We start from the raw sequence: 11325 nt of genomic DNA, 5'->3' as shown, positions 1-11325 counted from the left end.
GAGCAGGGGCGATGGAGGAGGAAAAGGGGGAAAAGAAAACGAGAGCGTCCCTGCCTGTCTGGCGTCTCATGCTGATTCGGGTTTGTTTCCAGGGAAGGGACGGTGGGTTTTTTCCCCCTCGGAAGGAGGGGGATTTTCACTCCAGTCAGTCAGTCAGTTATTACAGACAGTTTGGTAATCCTATACGCACCCATGATGAGAAGTGATTTTACCTAATCCACCGAACCTGACAGCAGTAGAGAAAAATCTCAAAAGAGGCACAGCTTATTTTGTTTCAGGCTGAAATTAGCAAGACATTTGTAGCTGCAGGACGCAAAATTGGCGTTCCGTCTCCTGAATTTATTTCAAGTTTTCTGGTGCTATTTTTTCAATGGTACGATGTGTTTGTCAACTCTGGTGTGTTTATGACTATTTCATCAATTTTAAAATGTGCGGACTCAATCTTCCTAAATACTCGTAGGGATAAATAGTATGGGTGCACGTTCTTAAGGAGTAAGTATATGTATATGTATAAAATTGGCATTTCAAAATGAATTTGATACCACTAACGAGAACCAATAATGACATTGATGGCAGTACAATTGCACGCACAAAGAAACGATAAAGACAATGTCTGTCTCCATGGCGCTGTGCAATTTTCTGTTATATACTTATAGTCATCGTGACATGATGTGAAGGGAAGCAAAAAGTTATGTCTCCACATTGCACTAGCCATGTGTATTATTGATTTCTTGCCACGTATAGAGGTGGTATCACTCTCGGCTGTGTTTAACTAATTTTTACAGGTAAAGTGTCTCTTTTGATAGTTCACAACTCAACGTCGCGGACGTAACATCTCATATGCAGGGAAGTACCACTATATTTGTTGCTTTCGCTCAGAGATTGTTACATGTACAAATTGTGTGCCTGTGGCAGCGAATTAATATGTGTATATAATAAGTAACAACTTCAAATTATGACAATACTTTTTTCAAGAATACACCAAAGGTGTACCATACTTTTATAGAAGGAAGAAAGCATAATTACAAGAGCTTGCCGGCGATGCGAACATCACCGTATGCTTACAACTCAACACCGACACCTCAAACCTAAGCCTACTCTCTCACAAAACGGTTGAGAACACTCACATCCTAGCCCGGCCTCTTTCCACTCCCTGATTTCATCCATGATATGCTTGTGTAATTGGATCGCTGATTTGATTTGCTCCAATCGTTTAAACACTCTCGCATTCCTCTGTTTCCAAAGTGACCAAGCAACCGCAGTGACGAAAGTGTCGAAGCCTCTTTTATCCGCACCCTAAAAGGTGGCCCTAGCTTGAAGCCACCAAGCAAGGAAGGTATGATCTACCTCCGGTCATCTAACATTGAGGTTGAGATCCATCAAGCATCGATGCCAAATGTCCCTAGCGTATCCACATTGAATACGGATGTGCTCCGCATTGTCCTCGTCCTGTAGGCTTGTATAGCAGATGGAGGGACTATCTTGCAACCCATGCCGAGCACGACGGTCGGAGGTCCAAATCCAGTGTTGCACCATCAACTAGGCGTGTATTTTGCATTTCAACGGTGCCCAACTTCGCCAGATACAAGCAACAAAAGGCACTCGTTGAATCCCTTGGCGTAACTTGTCATAGACTGATCTGGTGGTATAAGAACCTGACGCATCGCACGACCATGAGAACGCTGTTGGGAATATGCCCTAGAGGCAATAATATTGTATTATTATATTTCCATTATTCATAATTAAGAGTTTATATTTCATGCTATAACTGCTATGATCCTGGAATATGTGATTCGTGGAAAACTCATATGCATGTGTGAAATGATAAACGGTAAACAATAGGTTCCTGGTCTCGCCTCTAAGACTGGCTCAAGTGTTGTTGGTGATCACGTTTTTCGGATCTTAGGATATCGTTAAGTGTAACGATAGTCCTAAAACAACATTAAGGGTATGACGTTAGAAGAACGGTCATATTGAGATTGACCCAAAACTTGTATGTTATACTTTGTGATTATATCGTCTGAAATCATCTGTTATAACACGGAGTGTTAGCATGTGTTTTAGTTCCTCAAACCAATAGAGTGTCTCAGTCACTTCCTACCAGACGGTGGGCTTTTGGGTTGCTCAAAGGTCATCTGTAACAAGCTGATCATAACGACAACTTTCAGGCTCACCGGAGAGTTTGGCAAGTGACCGGATAGCTCGAGAGTGGGATTTGCTCCTCTGACGATGGAGAGATATTCTTAGGGCCATCTCCGTGTGACCGCATCCATCATCGTCTGGCTAGACACAAGTGACTACGTCACGGGGGTGCCGGAACACGTCAACGAGAAAGAAGAACAAAATCGGTAACGGGAGCAACGATATAGTGAGCATGGTGACTCAGGAGGATACCAATGCACATCGGGTTTTGTAAAGTATCGCGAAGCAAAGGGAACATCGCATTATAACCAAAGGTTCACTCTAATATCATTTGTGTAATCATAGGGACCGATATGGATGTCCATTGTTCCGCTATCGGTCATTGAACGAAGGGGTTTTGTTCATGTCTATGATTTACCGAACCTACGGGGTCACAATCTTAAGGTAATCATGATCTGCTGAGTGTTAGTGGTATGGTGGTAATGAGAATATATTTGTAGAATTGTTTCATTAATATCTGGAATAGTTCCGAGAGGTTCCAGAAGCATTTCGGGGTCACCGGAAGTGTTTCAGTGAATATCGGGTTTACCGATTAATATATATATATAGGTGGAAAGTGTTTCCGGGGATGTTAACTTATATATATAATTCTATGAAAATGTTTAGAACAAATATATATTTAATTTAATATCAATGGGTTTAATAAGGCCAAGAGGTGGAGAAGGAATTGGGTCACAAGGGCCCAATAGGGGAGGTGCCCCCTTTCCAGACGAATCCTAGTGGGGAAAGGACTCCCCCTTCCCCCTTGGCCGGCGCAAGGGGAGGGGAGTCCTCCCCCCTTTGTGGCGCCCCTCCTCTCCCCTAAACCAATATATACTAGAGGATTTCCACCCTATGCAATATAAGTATTGGAGCCTCCTCTAGTTGATCTAGTTCTAGTTGGTCCTAGTGGACTAATTAGAGCTTGCCCTAGCCACTTATAATCCTCATAATTAGAAGCCCTATGTGGTTCTAATCTCCTCCTTCTAATTATCCGACATCGATTAGCTCTGGACGGTGAAGCGCTGCCAGATTGTGAAGACCATACGCTTGCAACCAAGTAGAGAGGCCATGCTTTTGGTCTTCTGTTCGAGCGATTGTTTGAGGGCGGTTCGCGGGATCATCATCAATGTTCAAGGGACTCCAAGTACGGTCTACACTGACTCGTCTACTTCCGCTGCACTCCCAGAGTCGGTAAAGATCGTTGATCCAAACCCTATATCACTACAAAAAAAACCACTTCCGTGATGATACGTGTTTGTCACAGTAGGTCACATTTTCTGTCATGCATGTACATCCATGACGTTTTTATGACAGAATCAAGATAGTCATACCTGTGCTGTCGTACAAGTGTTCCATGACAATACCAAAATTATCATCACAGAAGTGTCCACTTCCATGATGATAAATGGCACATCATGGAAGTGTTTTCGTCAAGGGTAACCGACACATGGCATCCACCGTAATGGGTCGCCTTAAGCTATCGGGTTCCGGTTTGGATCCGTTAACCCTTTAACAGCCCCGACTAATAGAGATTTTCCACGTGTACAATTCTCATTCGCCGGAGGATCCACATGTCGGCTCAACATTGGGACAGATGTCATCCACTCATTGTACGGGAGGCGCCTACGATAGGTTAGCACGTGGCAAGGCCCAACAGTGGCCCGTTTAGGTGAAAGAGGCTGGTCCTGTCAAAATTAGCAGGCCGGCCCATATAAGGCCTACTTGTGTCTGGTCCATTTAAGCCCACGACTCATACGAGATGTGCCAATTCGAACCGTCAACGGCCCGTTAACTATTTGACACCATTGCAGCCCATCATCAGTTCGAGTCCGTTAATAGCCCGCTATATATTTGGGCTCAATATCAGCCCGATGTGGTTTTGGCCTGTTAACAACCCATTCAAGGGATGGGCCAATTTTCAGGATGTACGTCTTTCGGCTTTTAGCGGCCCATTTAAGTGTTGGGCCAATTTCCAGCCCGGTGTGTCTTTCAGCCTGTTAACGGCCCATAAATGAGTTGGGCCATTTGCAGTCGGACCTGAGTTTTGGCCTCTTAACGGCCCATGCTCTTCATGGTCCAATACCAGCTCGGTTTCTCTTTCGGCATACTAAAGGCCCAAAACACAGTTAAGCCATATACAGTCCGACCTGACTTTGGGCCTCTTAGCGGCCCATGCTTTTCATGGTCCAGTATGAGCCTATTGTCTCTTTCGGCCTGCTAAAGGCCCATAGTACAGTTGGGCCATACATAGCCCGACCTTAGTATCGGCCTGTTAATGACCCATGAAATTGAATGGGCCCACTTATTTCCCGCTTCGATGTCGGCCTGTTAACGACCCGGGAGGTAACAGGGCCGAGCATTAACTATTGGCTCGTTTCGATTATAGCGGCCCAATAGAGCTTTCGGCCTGGTTACGACCCATTAACTTAATGGGACCGCTAAAGTTCGAACATGTCTATAGGCCCAATTAGATAATGTCGATTACGGCCCTGCTATAATTTGAGCCCATTACAACGAGCAATTATGGGCAGAACAAAAACTGGTCAATGAAAGGCCTATGGTAATTTTGGCCCATGCGAGCCCATTAGGGAAGCCCATTAAGGGCAATGGGCCGCTTTTCATATAGGGCCCACGATTGTTCGTGCTAACTAATAATTGCACTACTTTTTTGGCTTCCTAGCGACCTGTTAGCTGGAATGCGAGGCGCGCTAAGCAAACGTACGGCATACAAGGAAAACGTTGCACATCTAGCATATATTACAGGAAATTACATCCACTTGGCAATCAATGATTGATGCCAGTGCAAATAAATGAACATAACTTAACGATCTACAACCTCACAATCTGCAACCTCACCGCGGATGACGTCCATAAGCATGTGAGCAAGTTCTTCCTTCTTTGCTACACTGTCTCTGAAAACATTGATCAGTTGTTGTTGCGCAAGAATGTGCACCTCTGATTCCTCCATGATTTCCATCATTGCTTCAGCCAGTAATTGGTTCACAAACATACATTTTTTCCATTGGATTCGAGATAGAGGAAACTCAACAGATTCAGATGGCAATTTTGGCAGGCTTGTATTATTGATAGTGGAGAGTGTCTTGACCACTGTATCATAACATAAATTAGGAGGGGAACCGAATAGATTAATCAAGAGTTATTGGCATATTACCCGACCTAGATTTATTGGAAAAAATGATGGGGTTGCCTTGCTGTTTCCAGAGTTTGTCCTTTTATCTTCACCAGCCTGCACCAAATTAACACACTAGCATTGTTATCATTGGCCAGGTCAGATAATAGGAAAGCAACATTGCACAACGAACGTTTGGGAAACCAGACCACACCAGCCTACACCAAATTAACATAATATGGCACAGCTATCATTGTCGCCTTTAATTATACATTTTGCTACAAGTAAATTTAGATCAGATAAAGATTGGATTCACGCTGATTAACAAAATACATGCTGATGTAAAAATTTAGTGATATACATCAGCATTGGAGCACAGATAATTCCCGCAAGATACTTTCCTCAAACATGATCCCAGTTTAGAAAGTCTTCTAACTTATTTTCTAAAAGAGAGATGGGTAAGAAACATGTAGAAAATATGATCTGAGTGTTATAAAATTTCATGATGTGAGGATTGTCGGCGTTCTGGATATGGAGGTACCCAGACTTGCCTACCTGCGGCCCACTGCGTGGCTCCATTGACGGCCTGGTATGGCCCAGCTTCAGCATCGATGACCCAAGACCCTCGCGAGGGGCCAAGCCTCGCGAGGTGGACGACGCCAATACCTCCAAGGGAATCGGCCTCCTCAGGCTGGCTCCCGAGGGGCGGAGACTTCTATGCAGGGTGCACCTCACGAGGCTCAGCTGACGTGAGCCATGACGACCAAGGCCAGGTGGGCGCAGAGTACCAGTTTCCTCTTTAGTGCAAAGGAGGCAAGCAGCGGTCGCGGAGTCCCGAGGAATCAGCCAAAGGTTTCCATTCTAGTGCAACAAGACCAAGACCGCCAGGATGGCAGGACGGAGGTCATCATCGAGCCCATCGCAGCGTCACGACCAGAGGATTTTCGCAGGCAAAGACCACTTTAGTCAGGATAGGATGTGCTTCTTGTCCCCCTTCAAATCTGGTCGTTGTGGGATCCCTTCCCGCCAACATTTGAGAAGAGGATCAAGGCCACTATAAATAGGACTTAGCCGCCAACATAGCAAGGGTGAAGGAAAGAAAGGAGAGGAAGGTTGAATCAGAGAGAAAGAGAGAGAGAGAGAGAGAGAGAGAGAGAGAGAGAGAGAGAGTAGAACGAGGATCAGATCCATTCACACCCGACCACCTCACCAGCTCTCTTGAGCTCAAGAACACCTCACCTCTTGAGGCCAGTTCATCCACTTTACTAGTTCATCCTCAGCCCCTCGAGGCAATCCACCCAAAAACGCTAGAGTAGGGTATTACACCACAAGGTGGCCCAAACCAGGATAAACTGATGTGTCTCTCTGTCCCTTTGAGCTCGACGCGCTAGGCTTAGAAGATCGCGAGTAGGCAGGCTGGGTAGGTTGAGATCTCCGCACACACCCTAGAGTTCGAACCTATCAAGGGTGTGCGGAACCAAAAATCCAACATTTGGCGTGCCAGGTAGGGGCGCGTTGGATCCTCTCTTCAGTCGATCGATCCACCACTACTCCGACACTTCCATGGCTGACGCACGTCGGGCTCGCATTGAGCGCCGGGCCGCGGTTGCCGCCCGCGTCGCTTAGACGTCTTCGACGGGCGACGGCTGCCCTCGTCGCCCTCTATCACCACCAGCCAACGCCGCCATGGGCCCTGCTGGCCACGAGTAGCAAGCTTCGTTGTTGCACCCCTCGGTGCGGCGTGACGGGCGCACTGCCACTTCATCGCTGACCCCGACCGCTTCATCCTCCCATGCGCGTCGCGGCCCGGTGAACGTGCAAGCTAGTCTGCTCATGGCGCGGGAGCTCCTTTGCTACCTGATACGTCTCCAATGTATCTATAATTTTTTATTGTTCCGTGCTATATATTACCTGTTTTGGATGTTTATGGGCTTTACTTTACACTTCTATATCATTTTTGGGACTAACCTACTTACTGGAGGCCCAGTCTGTATTCTGTTTTTTTGCCTATTTCAGTGTTTCGAAGAAAAGGAATATCAAACGGAGTCCAAACGGAATGAAACCTTCGGGAGCGATTTTTTTGGAACAAACGTGATCCAGAGGACTTGGAGTGCAAGTCAAGAAGCAATCGAGGAGGCCACGAGGGTGGAGGGCGCCCCCCCTACTGGGCGCACCCCCTATCTTGTGGGCCCCTCGGGCATCCACCGACGTACTTCTTCCTCCTATATATACCCACGTACCCCGAAAACATCAGAGGCGACCACGAAAACTATTTCCACCACCGTAACCTTTTGTATCCGTGAGATCCCATCTTGGAGCCTTCGTCGGTGCTCCGCCGGAGGGGGAATCGACCATGGAGGGCTTCTACATCAACACCATATCCTCTCCGATGAGTTGTGAGTAGTTTACCATAGACCTTCGGGTCCATAGTTATTAGCTAGATGGCTTCTTCTCTCTCTTTGGATCTCAATACCATGTTCTCCTTGATCTTCTTGGAGATCTATTCGATGTAACTCTTTTTGCGGTGTGTTTGTTGAGATCCGATGAATTGTGGGTTTATGATCAAGTTTATCTATGAGAAATATTTGAATCTCCTCCGAATTTTTTATGTGAGATTAAGTTATCTTTGCAAGTCTCTTCGAATTATTAGCTTGGTTTGGCCTACTAGATTGATCTTTATTGCGATGGGAGAAGTGCTTAGATTTGGGTTCAATCTTGCGGTGTCCTTTCCTAGTGACAGCAGGGGCAGCAAGGCACGTATTGTATTGTTGCCATCGAGGATAAAAAGATGGGATTTATATCATATTGCATGAGTTTATCCCTCTACATCATGTCATCTTTCTTAATGCGTTACTCTATTCTTTATGAACTTAATACTCTAGATGCATGCTGGATAGCGGTCGATGGGTGGAGTAATAGTAGTAGATGTAGGCAGGAGTCGGTCTACTTGTCACGGACATGATGCCTATATACATGATCATGCCTAGATAATCTCATAATTATTCGCTTTTCTATCAGTTGCTCGACAGTAATTTGTTCACCCACCGTAATACTTATGCTATCTTGAGAGAAGCCACTAGTGAAGCCTATGGCCCCCGGGTCTATCTCTTATCATATAAGCTTGGTATTTACTTTTATTTGCATCTTTACTTTTCCAATCTATATTATAAAATACCAAAAATATATTTATATTATCATCTTATCTCTATCAGATCTCACTTTCGCAAGTGGCCGTGAAGGGATTGACAACCCCTTTATCGCGTTGGTTGCAAATTCTTGTTTGTTTGTGCAGGTGCGTGGGACTTTGGAGGAGCCTCCTACTGGATTGATACCTTGGTTCTCAAAAATTGAGGGAAATACTTACGCTACTATTGCTGCATCACCCTTTCCTCTTCAAGGAAAACCAATGCAAGCTCAAGATGTAGCAAGAAGGATTTCTGGCGCCGTTGCCGGGGAGGTCTTCGCTCAAGTCAAGACATACCAAGTACCCATGACAAACTCATCTCCCTCGCATTTACATTATTTGCCATTCGCCTCTCGTTTTCCTCTCCCCCACTTCACCCTTGCCATTTTATTCGCCCTCTCTTTCCCAATCTCCTCTCTCTTTCGCTTGTCTTTCTGTGTGCCTGCTTGCCCTTATGACTTTGCCTAAGAACACCGACTTTCATCTTAGAAGGTTGGAAGAGATTGAGTCAAACATTAGAAGTTTTATGACTTTACAATTTGAGCATAATAGTTTCTTCAGAAAAGAACTTAAAGAACAAAAAAGTTTTATGGGGTTTATGAACAAAGAGCTTGATGATATGTCTAAAGAATTTTATGGTTTGAACTCCCAAATTGCTCGGCTTGAAAATTTCATAGCCCGAATTTCTGATAAGCAAGCTACCTTAGTCAATAAGATGGTTGCCAAACCAGAAAAGTTCCATGAAAATAATGATGAAGATCTTAAAGTTATTGATGTGTCCCCTATTAGATCTTTGTTTTGCAATATGAATCTTAATAATGATGGGACTGGAGATGAGTCAACTTTAGTTAAAAGGCGTCCCAATGATTCGGAGTTTTTAGATCTTGATGCTAAATTTGGTAAAAGTGGGATGGGAGAGGTCAAGACTTTAAATAGCATTGAACCCACTATCTTGGATTTCAAGGAATTTAGTTATGATAATTGTTCTTTAGAAGATTGTATTTCCTTGTTGCAATCCGTTGTGAATTCTCCTCATGCTTATAGTCAAAATAAAGCTTTTACCAAACATATTGTTGATGCCTTGATGCAATCTTTTGATGAAAAACTTAATTTGTAAGTTTCTATACCTAGAAAACTTCATGATGAGTGGGAACCTACTATAAAAATTAAAATTAAAGATCATGAGTGTTATGCTTTGTGTGATTTGGGTGCTAGTGTTTCCACAATGCCGAAAACTTTATGTGATATTCTACGTTTCCATGATCTTGATGATTACTCTTTAAATTTGCAACTTGCGGATTCCACCATTAAAAAGCCAATGGGAAGGATCAATGATGTTCTCATTGTTGCAAACAGAAATTTGGTGCCCGTAGATTTTATCATTCTTGATATAGATTACAATCTTTCTTGCCCTATTATTCTTGGTAGACCTTTCCTTAGAATGATTGGTGCGATTATTGATATGAAGGAAGGAAATATTAGATTCCAATTTCCATTAAGGAAAGGCATGGAGAACTTTCCAAGAAATAAAGTTAAATTACCTTATGAATCTATCATGCGAGCTACTTATGAATTGAGTGCTAAAGATGGCACTACTTAGATCTATCCTCCATTTTATGCCTAGCTAGGGGCGTTAAACGATAGCGCTAGTTGGGAGGCAACCCAATTTTATTTGTGTTTTTTGTTTTTGTTTCTGTTTAGTAATAAATATTTCATCTACCTTCTGTTTAGATGTGTTTTCATGTTTTAATTAGTGTTTGTGCCAAGTAGAACCTATAGGATAACCTATGGTGATAGTTAATTTGATTCTGCTGAAAAGTAGAAACTTTGCGCGCACGAAAATAATTTTAGTAAATCACAGAAATGTGATTTTACGTTGATTATTTTTGTTGTAAATCAATAGACAAATTTCCCAGGATTTCCTATTTTGGTAGGATTTTTAGAGTTCCAGAAGTATTCGAAAGTTACAGATTGCTACAGACTGTTCTGTTTTTGACAGATTCTGCCTTTCGTGTGTTGTTTGCTTATTTTGATGCATCTATGGCTAGTATGTAAGGGTATGAACCATAGAGAACTTGGAATACAGTAGGTTTAACACCAATATAAATAAACAATGAGTTCATTACAGTACCTTATGTGGTGGTTTTTCTTTCTTTCACTAACGGAGCTTATGAGATTTCCTGTTGAGTTTTGTGTTGTGAAGTTTTCAAGTTTTGGGTAAAGATTTGATGGACTATGGAATAAGGAGTGGAAAGAGCCTAAGCTTGGGGATGCCCATGGCACCCCAAGATATTCAGGAATAGCCAAAAGCCTAAGCTTGGGGATGCCCCCGGAAGGCATCCCCTCTTTTGTCTTTGTTTATCGGTAACCTTCCTTGGAGCTATATTTTTATTCGCCACATGATATGTGTTTTGCTTGGAGAGTCTTGTATGATATTAGTCTTTGCTTTTTAGTTTTTCACAATCATCCTTGCTGTACACACCTTTTGGGAGAATCCCACTTGATTAGAATTTATTAGAATACCCTATGTGCTTCACTTATATCTTTTGAGCTAGCTAGTTTTTGCTCTAGTGCGGGGTGGCTTAATTTTGAAGAAATTGTTGATCTCTCATGCTTCACTTATATTATTTTGAGAGTCTTTCAGAACAACATGGTTTTTTCTATGGTTATAAATTTGGTCCTAGAATGATGAGCATCCAAGTTGGGTATAATAAAAACTATCATAGAAAGTGCATTAAATACTAGGATCAATTTGATGCTTGATAATTGTTTTGAGATATAAAGGGGTAATGTTAGAGTCATGCTAGTGGGTAATTATGAAATTAAG

The sequence above is a fragment of the Triticum dicoccoides genome, chromosome 6B (assembly GCF_002162155.2).
Source record: "Triticum dicoccoides isolate Atlit2015 ecotype Zavitan chromosome 6B, WEW_v2.0, whole genome shotgun sequence".
Taxonomy (NCBI): domain Eukaryota; kingdom Viridiplantae; phylum Streptophyta; class Magnoliopsida; order Poales; family Poaceae; genus Triticum; species Triticum dicoccoides.
Note: the sequence above shows the minus strand (reverse complement) of the source record.